Source organism: Oryctolagus cuniculus, chromosome 4 (genome assembly GCF_964237555.1).
Source record: "Oryctolagus cuniculus chromosome 4, mOryCun1.1, whole genome shotgun sequence".
Taxonomy (NCBI): Eukaryota; Metazoa; Chordata; class Mammalia; order Lagomorpha; family Leporidae; genus Oryctolagus; species Oryctolagus cuniculus.
In genome coordinates this window covers 87,817,119-87,832,100 of record NC_091435.1, presented here as the reverse complement: position 1 = coordinate 87,832,100, position 14,982 = coordinate 87,817,119, and the positions used below count along the sequence as shown (strand labels likewise).

General features: G+C 35.8%; 1 pseudogene; it reads left to right on the top strand.

Annotated features, from left to right (window-relative positions):
* The first annotated feature begins 2,388 nt into the window (after window positions 1–2,388).
* LOC100357407 (S-formylglutathione hydrolase pseudogene) lies at window positions 2,389–3,469 on the top strand (annotated as a pseudogene).
* Window positions 3,470–14,982: the final 11,513 nt, after the last annotated feature.

The following is a 14,982-nucleotide window of genomic DNA, read 5'->3' as shown; positions in this document are numbered from 1 at the left end:
TTCAACAGTTTGCACCCCCATAGAAACACAAAGTGAAATATATTGTTTGAGTACTCATTATAGCATTAAATCTAAATGCACAGCACATTAAGGACAGAGATCCTACATGAGGAGTAAGTGCACAGTGACTCCTGTTGTTGACTTTACCAATTGACACTCCTGTCTATGGCATCAGTAATCTCCCTATGCTCCAGTCATGAGTTTCCAAGGCTATGGAAGCCCTCTGAGTTCTCCGACTCTTATCTTGTTTAGACAAGGTCATAGTCAAAGTGGAGGTTCTCTCCTCCCTTCAGAGAAAGGTACCTCCTTCTTTGAAGACCTGTTCTTTCCACTGGGATCTCACTCACAGAGATCTTTTTGCCAGAGTGTCTTGGCGTTCCATGCTTGAAATAGTCTCATCGGCTTTTCAGCCAGATCTGAATGCCTTTAGGGCTGATTCTGAGGCCAGAGTGCTATTTAGGACATCTGCCATTCTATGAATCTGCTGAGTATCTCACTTCCCATGTTGGATCACTCTCCCATTTATTTATTCTATCGGTTGGTGTTAGCAGATACTAGACTTGTTTATGTGCTCCCTTTGACTCTTAGTCCTTTCATTATGATCAATTGTGAACTGAAATTGATCACTTGGAATAGTGAGATGGCATTGGTACATGCCACCTTGATGGGATTGAATTTGAATCCCCTGGTATGTTTCTAACTCTACCATTTGGGGCAAGTCAGCTTGAGCATGTCCCAAATTATACATCTCTTCCCTCTCTTATTCCCACTCTTATGTTTAACAGGGGTCACATTTCAGTTAATTTTCAACACTTAAGAATAACTGTGTATTAATTACAGAATTAAACCAGTCATATTAAGTAGAACAGACAAAAAAAACTACTAAGAGGGATAATGTATTAAGTGGTTCATTAACAGTCAGGGCTATGCTAATCAAGTCACCGTTTCTCATAGTGTCCATTTCACTTCAGGAGGCTTCCTTTTTGGTATTCAGTCAGTTGTCACTGATCAGGGAGAACATATGGTATTTGTCCCTTTGGGACTGGCTTACTTCACTCAGTATGATGTGTTCCAGATTCCTCCATTTTGTTGCAAATGACTGGATTTCGTTGTTTCTTACTGCGGTATAGTATTCTAAAGAATACATATCCCATAGTTTCTTTATCCAGTCTACCGTTGATGGGCATTTGGGTTGGTTCCATGTCTTAGCTATTGTGAATTGAGCTGCAATAAACATTAATGTGCAGACTGCTTCTTTTGTTTGCCAATTTAATTTACTTTGAATAGGCATTTTTTAAAAGAGGAAATTCAAATGGCCAACGGGCACTTGAAAAATGCTCAGGATCACTAGCCTTCAGGGAAATGTAAGTCAAAACCACAAATGAGGTTTAATCTCACCCTGGTTAAAATGGTTCTCATACAGAAATCAACAAACAAATGCTGGGGAGGATAAGGGGGGAAGCTATTCTAATCCTCTAGTGCAGCCATTGGGGAAGATAGTATGGAGATACCTTAGAAACCTGAATATAGATCCACCATATGACCTAACACTCAAAATCACTCCTGGGATTGTACCCAAATGAAAGGAAATTAGTATATGAGTTATCTGTAATTCTATGTTCATTGTAGTTCAACCCACAATAGCTAAGTTATGGAATCAACCCAGATTTCCATTGACTTATGACTAGATAAAGAAAGTACAGCATCTGTACACTGTAGAGTGCTATTCAGCTGTAAAAAAAAAAAAATGAAATCCTGTCAATTGCCACAAAATGGATGCAACTAGAAACCATTATACTTAGTGAAATAAGCCAGACCGAAAAAGACAGGTTTCAGATTTTCCCCTGATCTGAGGTAACTAATAGAATTCCTAAAATGTAATGTTTTAGAGTGAAATGGACATTTTGAAATTCAATGATTGTTTATAGCCCTTGTCTCTAGTGTTGGAAAACAGCATTTTTTTCTTCATATTATTTGTTGAACTCTTTACCTAGCATAGGGCTAATCTTATGAATATATTATATACAGAAAATAGATCTTTGTAAAACTTAAGAGTGGGAATAGGAGAGAGAGGAGGAAGAAGGGTTGGAGCATGGGTGGGATGGAGGGTAGGGTGGGCAGTATCACTATGTTCCTAAATCTATATTTATGAAATACATGAAATTGTGTAACTTAAATAAAATTTAAAAATATATAAAAATGATTTCAGCCCAGTAAACCCCATTGCAGTTTTTCCAAAGTTTTTTCAAAAATGTTTGTACAGATGCAAGAAATAAAAAGAAATGAGCAAATTTCCCCAAATCAGATGTATTATGCCAGAATAGGCATTCAGAGTTTGAAAATTCCTACCATCACTTCAATAGAGGTCTAAATAAAAAGTTTCTTCAGTCCATTGCTTCTGCACCGGGGCTTCCGCTACAGGATCATCAGCCCGTGGTGCAGACAAAAAAAAAAAAAAGAATAATCAGGAGAATGGCGTTGAAACAGGTTTCCAGCAGCAAGAGCTTTGGAGGATTCCAGAAAGTTTTTGAACATGACAGTGTTGAATTGAAATGCAAGATGAAATTTGCTGTCTACCTGCCACCAAAGGCAGAATCTGCAAAGTGCCCTGTATTGTATTTTCTGTCTGGTTTGACTTGCACAGAACAAAATTTTATAACAAAATCTGGCTTTCAGCAAGCTGCCTCAGAACATGGCCTTATTGTCATCGCTCCAGATACCAGCCCTCGTGGCTGCAATATTAAAGGAGAAGATGACAGCTGGGACTTTGGCACTGGTGCTGGATTTTATGTGGATGCCACTGAAGATCCGTGGAAAACCAACTATAGGATGTACTTTTATGTAACAGAGGAGCTTCCCCAGCTCGTAAATGCCAATTTCCCAGTGGACCCCCAAAGGACATCTATTTTTGGCCACTCCATGGGAGGCCATGGAGCTCTGATCTGCACTTTGAAAAATCCTGGAAAGTACAAATCTGTGTCAGCATTTGCTCCAATTTGCAACCCAATGCTCTGTGTTTGGAGCAAAAAAGCCTTTGGTGAATTTTTGGGACCAGACCAAAACAAATGGAAGGCTTATGATGCTACCCATCTTGTGAAATCCTATACAGGGTCTCAGCTGGACATACTAATTGATCAAGGAAAAGCAGATGAGTTTTATGACCAGTTACTTCCTGAGAACTTCATAGCTGCCTATACAGAAAAGAAAATCCCTGTTGTTTTTAGATTACAAGAGGGTTATGATCATGGCTACTACTTCATTGCAACCTTTATTGCTGATCACATCAGACATCACGCCAAATACCTGAATGCATGAAAAGCTTCACAGAAGAGAATCACTTCTGGATTATGAAAGTTCTAATAAAGAGAATTGCTGAAAGATTTGAAAACATTGGATTTTATAGTGCTAAAATGGCTTCATTCTACAATTGAATCACCTTCTGAATAAACAAACCTACTTTTGACTTAAAGTTATTTTAGCATTGTTCACATTGAAAAGTACTACTTTATAGCTTTTTCAATGTCACTTGGAAAGCCTTGTTGTATTAACCACAAATATTGTCCAGTCACATGCACAGATTTAACTTGAAGTCACCAAGAAAAGTAATGTATTTTGTAAATACCAAATTGTATTCCTTTAAGAGATTAATAAATTTGGGGGCTGGCATTATGGCATAGCAGGTTAAGCCACTGCCTGCAGCACCTGCATCCCAAATGGGCACTGGTTTCCGTCCTGGCTGTTCCACTTCCAATCCAGCTCCCTGCTAATGTGCCTGGGAAAGCCGTGGGGGATGGCCTAAGTGCTTAGGCTGCTGCCCCTATGTAGGAGAACTGGATGAAGCTCCTGGCTCCTGGCTTCAGCCTGCCCAGCCCCAGCCATTGTGGCCATTTGCGGGGTGAACTAGCAGATGGAAAACTTCCATCTCTATCTGTCCCTCTCTCTAACTTTGCCTTTCAAATAGATCTTTAAAAAAAAAAGTTTCTTCAAATTACAACATGGCAAGTGGTATGATTATACTGTGTCTTCACTGTAAGGTAGAATAGAGCCAGTGCCAAGAAAACTGGGAGTCTACTTGTTCTTTTGCCAGCGACAAAATACTCTTTGGAGTTCAGGACTTCCCCTCATAATTCTCTATGAAAAGATGAAAGAGAAAAACTAGAAGTTTAAGAGAAGAGAAAAAAGAGAAGAAAGCAGCAAGAGAAAAGAAAAGAAAAAGAATGAGAAGATTTATACTAAAAAAAAAGAGTATTGGAAGACAAGCTTGAAATATTAAAGTGTTCCTTCAGTCGCTCTCTTTTCTCTTCTTTCTGCATATAGTTCACAACAGTTTACTTGAAGTAGCAATGTTTGCCCTAGGGAAATGTATTTTTATGTCTAAAATGCACAGTCTTGAACGTCTCAGCAGGAGCATCAGTTTTTAGGAACATCTCACATAGAATCTCATAGATGTGCTTATTTCACTGACAAATAATTTCGCCTTGGAAACAGGAAGGTTATTCCCCAAATGGATACACTCTAACATTAATCATTCTGATTACATAGTTGGTTACTCTTTAGAAATACTCTTATTTTTTGAAATATAAGTCATGGTGCAGGTATTTGCCCTTTTGTTCTTTTCCCACTATTATATATTTATCTTTTTTTATTACCATTCCTCCACAAGCTTTATTGGATTGGCTGAATTAATATTCTCCAAATATCTTTCTCCCAACTATCTGTCTGAAAAGAACTTTGGCTTTTCTTTTTTAGGCTGGGGATACTTTCAGACTAATTTCTCTTCCTTTATTGCTTAGCACTGTGCCTTATAATAGTGGATATTTATGATTTTTTAAATAATAAACTATATATTTTGATGATGGACTCTGACATAATCTGTTGCTTTCATATTATAAATGGTCTCAATAAATTACTTTCCAATATTTTTGTGCACTCTTGTTTTCATTCATAGGCTTAAAAATACATATTGATATTAAGAGTTAAACATCTCAAATTCTAGACAATTGCTCAATGTGAAAGCAATTCACAGTTTGATTAACATTTTTTGGCAATTTTCTGAATTGTAGTCTTTTGTCATATTGTAGACTCTTTTCAAGGAAAGCATCATTTAATTTATGGTGGAATCTATGAGAATACCAACAGATGCTTAAGTGCTAAAGGAAAAGTGTTTGGAATATTTTTAGATGTAATTAACACAGCACATGCTATAACTAATTTGTACCTTTAAAATTGCTTGCAGCAGTTTTCATCTTTATAAATAATTTGACCTTGAATACACAATTTTGAGAAGCGCCACATTTAGAGCCACATTCTATCTTGAGTTTATCTATGATTTTTTTTATGTTTGTTTTCTCTGCTCTACAATAAAACTGTTCTACGATACCAAGAAAACACTTGCAGTCACAATTTAAAATGTCTTATCTTGAAGGTATTTAAGATGATTATTAATTTAAGTCAATTAACTATCATCTTTATCACAGTAAGCATTTAAATTAAGACTAATGCTCTAGCATATTGGAAAATGTAATTTCTTACACAAATGGATGCAGTTTTTTTTTCTAGTGTACCATACGTATTTAAATATAATTGCTGCCCTATCTTGGAATATAGGGTTATTCTCGGAATTAGAAGTCATTACCTTTCACTGTTGCTGCTCTAGATGTCTAAACTTAACTCTTTGCAGGTATTATAATTAAGAAGCATTCATAAAGTAAGATGCAAATCAGTTTTATTCTGAAACAGCTGAGTAGCAGTTTTAAGCATTCATTTATTCATTCCTTCACCTAGTATCCATTTGTTGTGTACCTGTCATGCTGAACACTCTTACAGGCACTGTGGACATAAATGAAGAAAGACAATTACTCTAGCCTAGAGTTCTGTCAATGTAAGGAAGATGGGAGAAAAAATAATGAAAAGATGCTTTAATATAATGTGGAAAGAAAAATGACAAAGACTAGCATAGAGAATTATGGGAGTAAAGAGATTGAATAGCTGACTCAAAAGGAGGTTATGGATGGGAGAACTTTGCAGATGGCATTTCTTGAAAAGTCTCAAAGTTAGGTTACAGATTAGAGGACAAAGATTTTCTAGGAACGAAAGTGAAAGCAGTGACTGAGATGCAAAAAAACAAAATAAAGTTTGTATTAAAAATTGTATAGCAACAAGTGAGTGTGTGTTACTCAAGGCAGAGAGTAGCCAGGAGGGTAGACAGGGCTGGCTCAAGAAGAGTCTCCAAGCTATATTAGCAGTTCTTGAATGAGTAGGAAATTTGGACCCACTGAAACGGAATGAATAGGAATATCAAGAGGTGTTTAGAGTTATAGATGAATAATTCTGGAAGAAATATGGAGAAGGGCTTGAAAGAAATAAAGCTAGAAGTCATTAGAACATTTATAATAATATGAAAGATAAATAGAATGGTGATAGGAACTGAGTGATAAATATTGATAAATATTTAGCTAATAACATCAGGGATACACAAATACATGAGAGAGATGGAATTAGAGTATCACATATTTACATCTTGGAAAACTGGGTGAATGACTGTACTAAATTAACTGCCTTGCTCCAAATTTAATAAAAGAATTACAAATGAGTGTTACCCACCAGGTGAAAAGAAGTATGCCACTTCTGGAAATCAAGGCAATTAACCACAGAAGCAATTTAAAATCAGAGTAAAGTCTCTGATCTTTGTAACCTGTTAAGAAGATAGCTAATGGTCAGAAACTACCACCTTCATCAAAATTAAGCATTGAATTCCTGCTTGAATCTCCAGCATATTGAAAATGTGTCTTTTAGTTTTATCTACTAAGGTTGGTTATTGCTATAATATGCTACTAAATAAAATCTCTGTCTTATGCTTACAATAGATGACTGTGAAGTTTGTAAATGATTAATAATTATTAAAATACTCAATACTTTCCAAGGTTCTGTTATTTTAAATGTGTTAGCATAAACAATATGTGTCAGACACCCTGCTACGTGCTGAAAAGATTGAAAAGAAATGTACAATCTCTGATAACAAAGGGTTGTGAAAGATGGATTTTCAAACAGTTTTTAGCATTAAAAATACCTTCTAGGAATACTAAAATTTTTCTATGAGCATATGAGTGTAGCTGTCTAAACCCATAAATAATATAAACTATGAATTTTCCCTCAGAAGGAATATGCTACTGCTTGGTTATCAGTCTTCATCATAGTGCCAGTTTTATTACTTTCTGTATTTTCAGAAAATGATCTTTGTTAAAATCATTTATGTGACCTGAATATAATTTCATATGTCAATAGAATTCACTGCTACTAGTAATCAGAGTAATGTTCATTTATGTATTTTCTTTATCTCCAATTTCTCACTCACACAGCATGGTTTTGGGGAATAATGTAAAGCTGCAAAGGTGGAGATTTAGCCAAGCCCAGGGCACTTTCTTCTCATGATAAAGAATTGATTTCATCTCTGGAACAGTACATCTTTATAGAAAAGTCAGTTTGGGGATCTGGATCTTGAGATATGAGCTTTTCATATTCTAGCTATTCCAATAATTGAGCAGTTGGATATTATCTCCAAGATATTTCTTTTACAAATTTTCTCTGAAGTACAAGGGGACTGTGGACATTTTGCACGAAAATCTGCATTCTTTGATTTACAAGTAGCAAAGTATATTTAATTAATCTGACATATTCACTAAGAATTAATGTAAGGAGTGAGAGGGAATGTTTAGGACTAACTAACAGATTGAAATCATCATTGTACTTGTGAGGAATCTAAGATACATGCACATTTTTAAGGAATAGATTTCCTAGGGTCAGATAATTGGATAAAATTCACTTTTTAAAATAAGGCATGTATATTTAGGTATAACATTAATAGTCAACTTTTCTTAGGTAGTAGTTTGTTTCACAGAGTTTTCACAAGCATACTTTGTCATTTAACAGCACCAAAATCACAATATAGGGTAACTACCTCTCTGCAATTTCCTTATGCTGTCTGTTAATCACAACACTATCCGTACCTTTTGCTCCCAGGTAACCTCTGATCTTTTTTTATGCCTATAGATTAACTTTCACTGAATGCCACGTAAATAGAATCATACAGTAGATAACCTTTTGTGTCTAATTTATTTCATTGAACATAAATTTTTATATTAACTAGTGTGTCTCATGGATCAGTAATTCAGCCCTTCTTATTGATGAGTAACATTCCATTGTAATAATATACCAAAATTTCTTTATCTATTCACCAGTTGATTCCCCACCCCTCAAAACACTCAGGCTTTGACGATGATTTATAAAAGATTTATAAATATTCTGTACAGGCCTTTGTGTACACGTCTGTATCCTTACATCCTGGATGCATATTTAGCAGTGAGATAACTACGTTCTGTAACTTAACTTCATAAAAAACTTGCAAAATTTTTTTCTTTCTTTTTACATGTCGAGTATCATTTATTTCAGTATATTGTTGTTATATTTTTATTTTTATTACTTTTTTAAAACTTTTATTTAGTAAATATAATTTTCCAAAGTACAGTTTATGGATTACAATGGCTTCCCCCCCCCCATAACTTCCCTCCCACCCACAACCCTCCCATCTCCCGCTCCCTCTCCCATTCCATTCACATCAAGATTCATTTTCAATTATCTTGATATAGAAGATCGATTTAGTATATGTTAAGAAAAGATTTCATCAGTTTGCACCCACACAGAACATAAAGTGTAAAATACTGTTTGAGTACTAGTTATGTCATTAATTCACATTGGACAGCACATTAAGGACAGATCCCAGATGAGAAGTAAGTACACAGTGACTCCTGTTGTTGACTTAACAAATTGACACTCTTGTTTATGGCATCAGTAATCTCCCTAGGCTCTAGTCATGAGTTGCCAAGGCTATGAAAGCCTCTTGAGTTCACTGACTTCGATTTTATTTAGGCAATGTCATAGTCAAAGTGGAAGTTCTCTCCTCCCTTCAGAGAAAGGTACCTCCTTCTTTGATGACCCATTCTTTCTACTGGGATCTCACTCGCAGAGATCTTTCATTTAGGTCCTATTTTTTTTTTTTTTTTCGCCAGAGTGTCTTGGCTTTCCATGTCTAAAATACTCTCATGGGCTCTTCAGCTACATCCGAATGCCTTTAGGGCTGATTCTGAGGCCAGAGTGCTGTTTAGGACATCTGTTATTCTATGAGTCTGCTGTGTATCCTGCTTCCCATGATGGATCATTCTCTCCCTTTTTGATTCTATCATTTAGTATTAGCAGACACTAGTCTTGTTTGTGTGATCCCTTTGACTCTTAGACCTATCAGTGTGATCAACTGTGTATTGAAATTGATCACTTGGACTAGTGAGATGGCATTGGTACATGCAATCTTGATGGGATTGTATTGGAATCCCCTGGCATGTTTCTAACTCCACCATTTGGGGCAAGTCCAGTTGAGCATGTCCCAAATTGTACATCTCCTCCCTCTCTTATTCCCACTGTTTTATTTAAAAGGGATCAGTTTTCAGTTAAATTTCAACACCTAAGAATAAATGTGGGTTGATTACAGAGTTCAACCAATAGTATTAACTAGAACAAAAAAAATACTAAAAGGGATAAAGTATTAAAGTGTACATGAACAGTCAGGACAAGGGCTGATCAAGTCACTGTTTCTCATAGTGTCCCTTTCACTTCAACAGGTTTCCTTTAGGTGCTTGGGTAGTTGTCACTGATCAGGGAGAACATATGATATTTGTCCCTTTGGGACTGGCTTAAGTCACTCAGCATGATGTTTTCCAGATTCCTCCATTTTGTTGCAAATGACCGGGTTTCATTGTTTTTGACTGCTGTATAGTATTCTATAGAGTACATGTCCCATAATTTCTTTATCCAGTCTACTGTTGATGGGCATTTGGGTTGATTCCAGGTCTTAGCTATTGTGAATTGAGCTGCAATAAACATTAATGTGCAGACAGCTCTTTTATTTGCCAATTTAATATCCTTTGGGTAAATTCCAAGGAGTGGGATGGCTTGCTTGTATGGTAGGGTTATATTCAGGTTACTGAGAAATCTCCAGACTGACTAGCATAGAGGCTTAACCAGTTTGCATTCCCACCAACAGTGGGTTAGTGTCCCTTTTTCCCCACATCCTTGCCAGCATCTGTTGTTGGTAGATTTCTGCATGTGAGCCATTCTCACCGGGGTGAGGTGAAACCTCATTGTGGTTTTGATTTGCATTTCCCTGATTGCTAGCGACTTTGAACATTTTTTCATGTGCCTGTTGGCCATTTGGATTTCCTCTTTTGATAAATGTCTATTGAGGTCCTTGGCCCATCTCTTAAGTGGGATATTAGTTTTGCTGTTTTGGAGTTTCTTGATCTCATTGTAGATTCTGGTTACTAATCCTTTATCTGTTGCATAGTTCGCAAATATTTTTTCCCATTCTGTTGGTTGCCTCTTCACTTTTTTGACTGTTTCTTTTGCAGTACAGAAACTTCTCAGTTTGATGCAATCCCAATAGTTGATTTTGGCTTTGACTGACTGTGCCTCCTGGGTCTTTTCCAAGAAGTCTTTGCCGGTGCCGATATCTTGCATTGTTTCTCCAATGTTCTCTAATAATTTGATGGTGTCAGGTCATAGATTTAGGTCTTTAATCCATGTTGAGTGGATTTTTGTGTAAGGTGTAAGGTAGGGGTCTTGCTTCATGATTGTGCACGTGGAAATCCAATTTTCCCAGCACCATTTATTGAATAGACTGTCCTTGCTCCAGGGATTGGTTTTGGATCCTTGATCAAATATAAGTTGGCTGTAGATGTTTGGATTGATTTCTGGTGTTTCTATTCAGTTCCATTGGTCTATCCATCTGTTTCTGTACCAGTACCATGCTGTTTTGATTACAACTGCCCTGTAGTATGTCCTGAAATCTGGTATTGTGATGCCTCCGGCTTTGTTTTTGTTGTACAAGATTGCCTTAGCTATTCGAGGTCTCTTGCTTCTCCATATGAATTTCAGAATCATTTTTCCTAGATCTGAGAAGAAGGTCTTTGGTATCTTGATTGGTATCACATTGAATCTATAAATTGCTTTTGGGAGAATGGACATTTTGATGATGTTGATTCTTCCAATCCATGAGCATGGAAAATTTTTCCATTTTTTGGTATCCTCTTCTATTTCTTTCTTTAAGGTTTTGTAATTCTCATTGTAGAGATCTTTACCATCCTTAGTTTAGTTTATTCCAAGGTATTTGATTGTTTTTGTAGCTATTGTGAATGGGCTTGATCTTAGCAGTTCTTTCTCAGCCATGGCATTGTCTGTGTATACAAAGGCTGTTGATTTTTGTGCATTGATTTTATATCCTGCCACTTTGCCAAACTCCTCTATGAGTTCTAATAGTCTCTTAGTAGAGTTCTTTGGATCCTCTAAGTACAGAATCATATCATCTGCAAAGAGGGATGCTTTGAGTTCTTCCTTCTCAATTTGTATTTTTTTTGATTTCTTTTTCTTGTCTGATGGCTCTGGCTAAGACTTCCAGAACTATATTGAATACCAGTGGTGAGAGTGGGAATCTATGTCTGATACAGGATCTCAGTAGAAATGCTTCGCAATATTTTTTTCAAATGGGTTCTTACATGTTGTGATTCTACCAGCCATGTGTGAAAAGTCTAGTTGCACTTTATAGCTGTGTTTTTATAACTTTCTATTGTTTATCATTTTAGTCATTATGTTAGTATTAAATATAAATTTAATTTATATTTCCCCAGTGACTAATGATGTTGGTCACCTATTCTAATGTGCTTGCGATATATACCTATGCTTATTAAGGTATTTACTCAAATATTAATCTGCTACTCATCTATTTATTGAATAGCTTATAACATTATCAATGAGTTGTAAATATCCTTTTTGAATTGTGTTTAAAATTTTCAGTATTTTTATGCCTTGAAAATATTATTTTCCAGTATGTAGCTTTAATTTATATTCCTGAATGTCTTTTGAAGAGCATACTGTAATATTTTTGATGAAACCCAATTTATCTATTCTTTTTATAGTGCATGCTTTTTGTGTAACAAGAAATTTTTCCTAATACTATGTCACAAAAATTTCCCTTCTGTTTTCTTTTAGGAGTACTGTATTTTAGTTTGAATATTTATGTCTATAATCCACCTCAAGTTATATTTCAATATGCTGAGTGAAATAACCCAAAGGTTTTTCATTGTATTGAAATAACTGTCATATTCTGCCAGGGTCATTTACTAGAAATTATCTTTTTTCACTAAATTACTTTGTACCTCTATCAAAAAATCAATTAATCATGTATGCATATGTCTAGTTTTATTCTTCATTCTATTCCACTGATGTTTCCACAGGCATTTCATACTCTTTGATGACTATAGCTTTGACTATGGTTAGCCTTAGCTTTAGACAAATGACTTTTGTAACTTGGTAGCTTTCTTTAAATATTATTTGCCTATGCAATATCATTAACATTTCCATATAAATGTTATAATAAGATTGACAGTTTCTACCAGAAAAAAAATGTTTGTCAATTCTGCCAAAAAAAACCCAGTTTCTAACAATTAGTAAGACATTCTTTATTGATTTATCATAATAGATTAATTTAAGGAGAAATGAAATTTACATAATAATGAGCTTCTGATGTTTTTTGTTAATGTTTATCTATTAGAAAAGTGAAAAAGGGAGAGAAAGAGAAGAGAGACAGAGAAAGAGATAGGGTGACAAAGTGAAACATCACCCATCTATTGGTTCACTCCCCAAATGCACACAATAGTCATGCTTGGCCTAGGTCAAAGCCAGGAGCATACAACTCAGTCTGAGTCTCCTACATAGGTGATAGGGACCCAAGTACTTAGACAGTCACACGTAATCCTCCCATGGAATATTTCTCCCAATAGCAAGAAGATGGAATTGGAAGTGAAGCAAGTACTAGACCTCTAGAACCCTGATACGGGATGCAGATATCCAAAGCTGGCGTCTTAACAGCTGCACCCTTTGCCCTTCCAAAGCCTTCTGATCTTTATCCAGGGCATATCTCTACACTCATTTTTGTCTTTCTAAAATTTCTTTCATCACTGCTTTGTAGTATTCAGCAAGTTCTTCAACGTGTTTTCTTACATTTATTCTTAAGTGTTTATGGTTTTCATGCTATTAAAAAGGACATTTTAAATTTAATGTAATTTTCATTACTAGCTAGATAGCTAGACTTAGTGTTCCAGTATTCTGCTAACTGCTAAGATTACCTGCTGAGTCCAATAGCTTCTTTTGTAAATTCTTTAATTTTCTTTGAAGAAAATCATAACACATGTGAATAAAGGTAATTTAATTTTTGAATTGCCAATCTGCATTCATTTTATGATGTGTGTATTTGTATTAGAGAACTGTCTTTTTGATTGCAGTGTCAAATAATAGAAGTGATGAGTTGTTAACATTTTTGCAACCCATTCTTAAGGATAAATCAATGGTTTTCATTGTTAAGTATTATATTAATTGCAAGTTTCCATAGATACTCTTTATTATGAAAGAAGTTTTCTTCTATCCCTAACATATTGAGGGTTTTTATAAAGAATCAAAGGTGGATATCAACAAATTCTTTTTATGTGTCTACTAAGATGATTACATTTTTTCTTTTGTAATCTGTTAATTTGATGAACTCCACTGATTTGTTTAGAATTATTTTATTTTAGGAAGGAATGCAACTTCATGCATTTAATGTATAACAATTTGAGAGCATGATGATTCTTCCCTCCTCAACCACCCTCCCACCCACACCCCTACTTTTCTATCTCCTCCCTCTTCCTTTCTTATTCTTTTTTTTTTTTTTTTTTTTTTTTGACAGGCAGAGTGGACAGTGAGAGAGAGAGACAGAGAGAAAGGTCTTCCTTTTGCCGTTGGTTCACCCTCCAATGGCCGCCGCGGCCGGCGCGCTGCGGCCGGCGCACCGCGCTGATCCGATGGCAGGAGCCAGGAGCCAGGTGCTTTTCCTGGTCTCCCATGGGGTCTTATTCTTATTTTTTACAGAGATCAATTTTGCAGAAACTACCACCTTCATCAACATTAAGCATTGAATTTCTGCTTTAATCTCCAGCATATTGAAAGTGTGTCTTTTAGTAGATAAATTTTCAGTCCTGTGTGCCAGGACAATGAAAACAATGAGACTGCATGGGAGGGCTCAGGGTGTGGCTGGGACTTTGGAAAGTCACTGTGTGAAGCTCCACATGCTCAGGCCTCGTGTTTCCTTGGGAGAGACAATGCTGGGGAATCTGGATTTACACCAAGGACTGCACAGGTCCTTTGTGTGTTCCTTGTGGCCCCACGAAAGAATATTGTACTCATTGGAGCTAGCACCCAGGCACTGCTCTCCTTTGAGGAGAGGAATTGAGTTGAGTCTATGTGAACAGAGCAAAACAAACATCCCCTCTGATTAAAAAAAAAAAAAAAAAAAAAAAAAAAAAAAAAAAAAAAGAGATTGATTTACCATGCCCAATCCAGTTGTTACCTTAGACACTGCCAGGGCCTTCATCCTGGAGCACTGAAAAGAGCTCCCTGGCCAATCCCAACACACACCATTAGATATTCATTGAAAAAATAGACAGTCCATTAATCCAGAATAAAGTCCAAACATAAAAGCCACCACAGTGAAAAAACAAAGAAACCAATGCATATCTCCACAAGTGCTAAATAATAAACACACTAGTTCAAAAAACAAGAATAAGAAACACAACATTATCCCCCCTAAAGAACACAACACTTCAATACTATATTGTAAAGATAAAGAAAATGAATAAGTGGAAGAAATGGAATTCAAAAATTGATTGCAGGATTACTTAGAAGCAATCAGAAGCAAATGCATGAACTAATGAAATCCATACATGATGTGAAAGAAAATTTCTCCCACAAAATTGAGATCTTAAAGAGAAATGAAAATGATATTTTGAAAATGAAGAATTCAATAGAACAAATAAAATATGCAGTGGAAAGCCTTAACAACAGAAT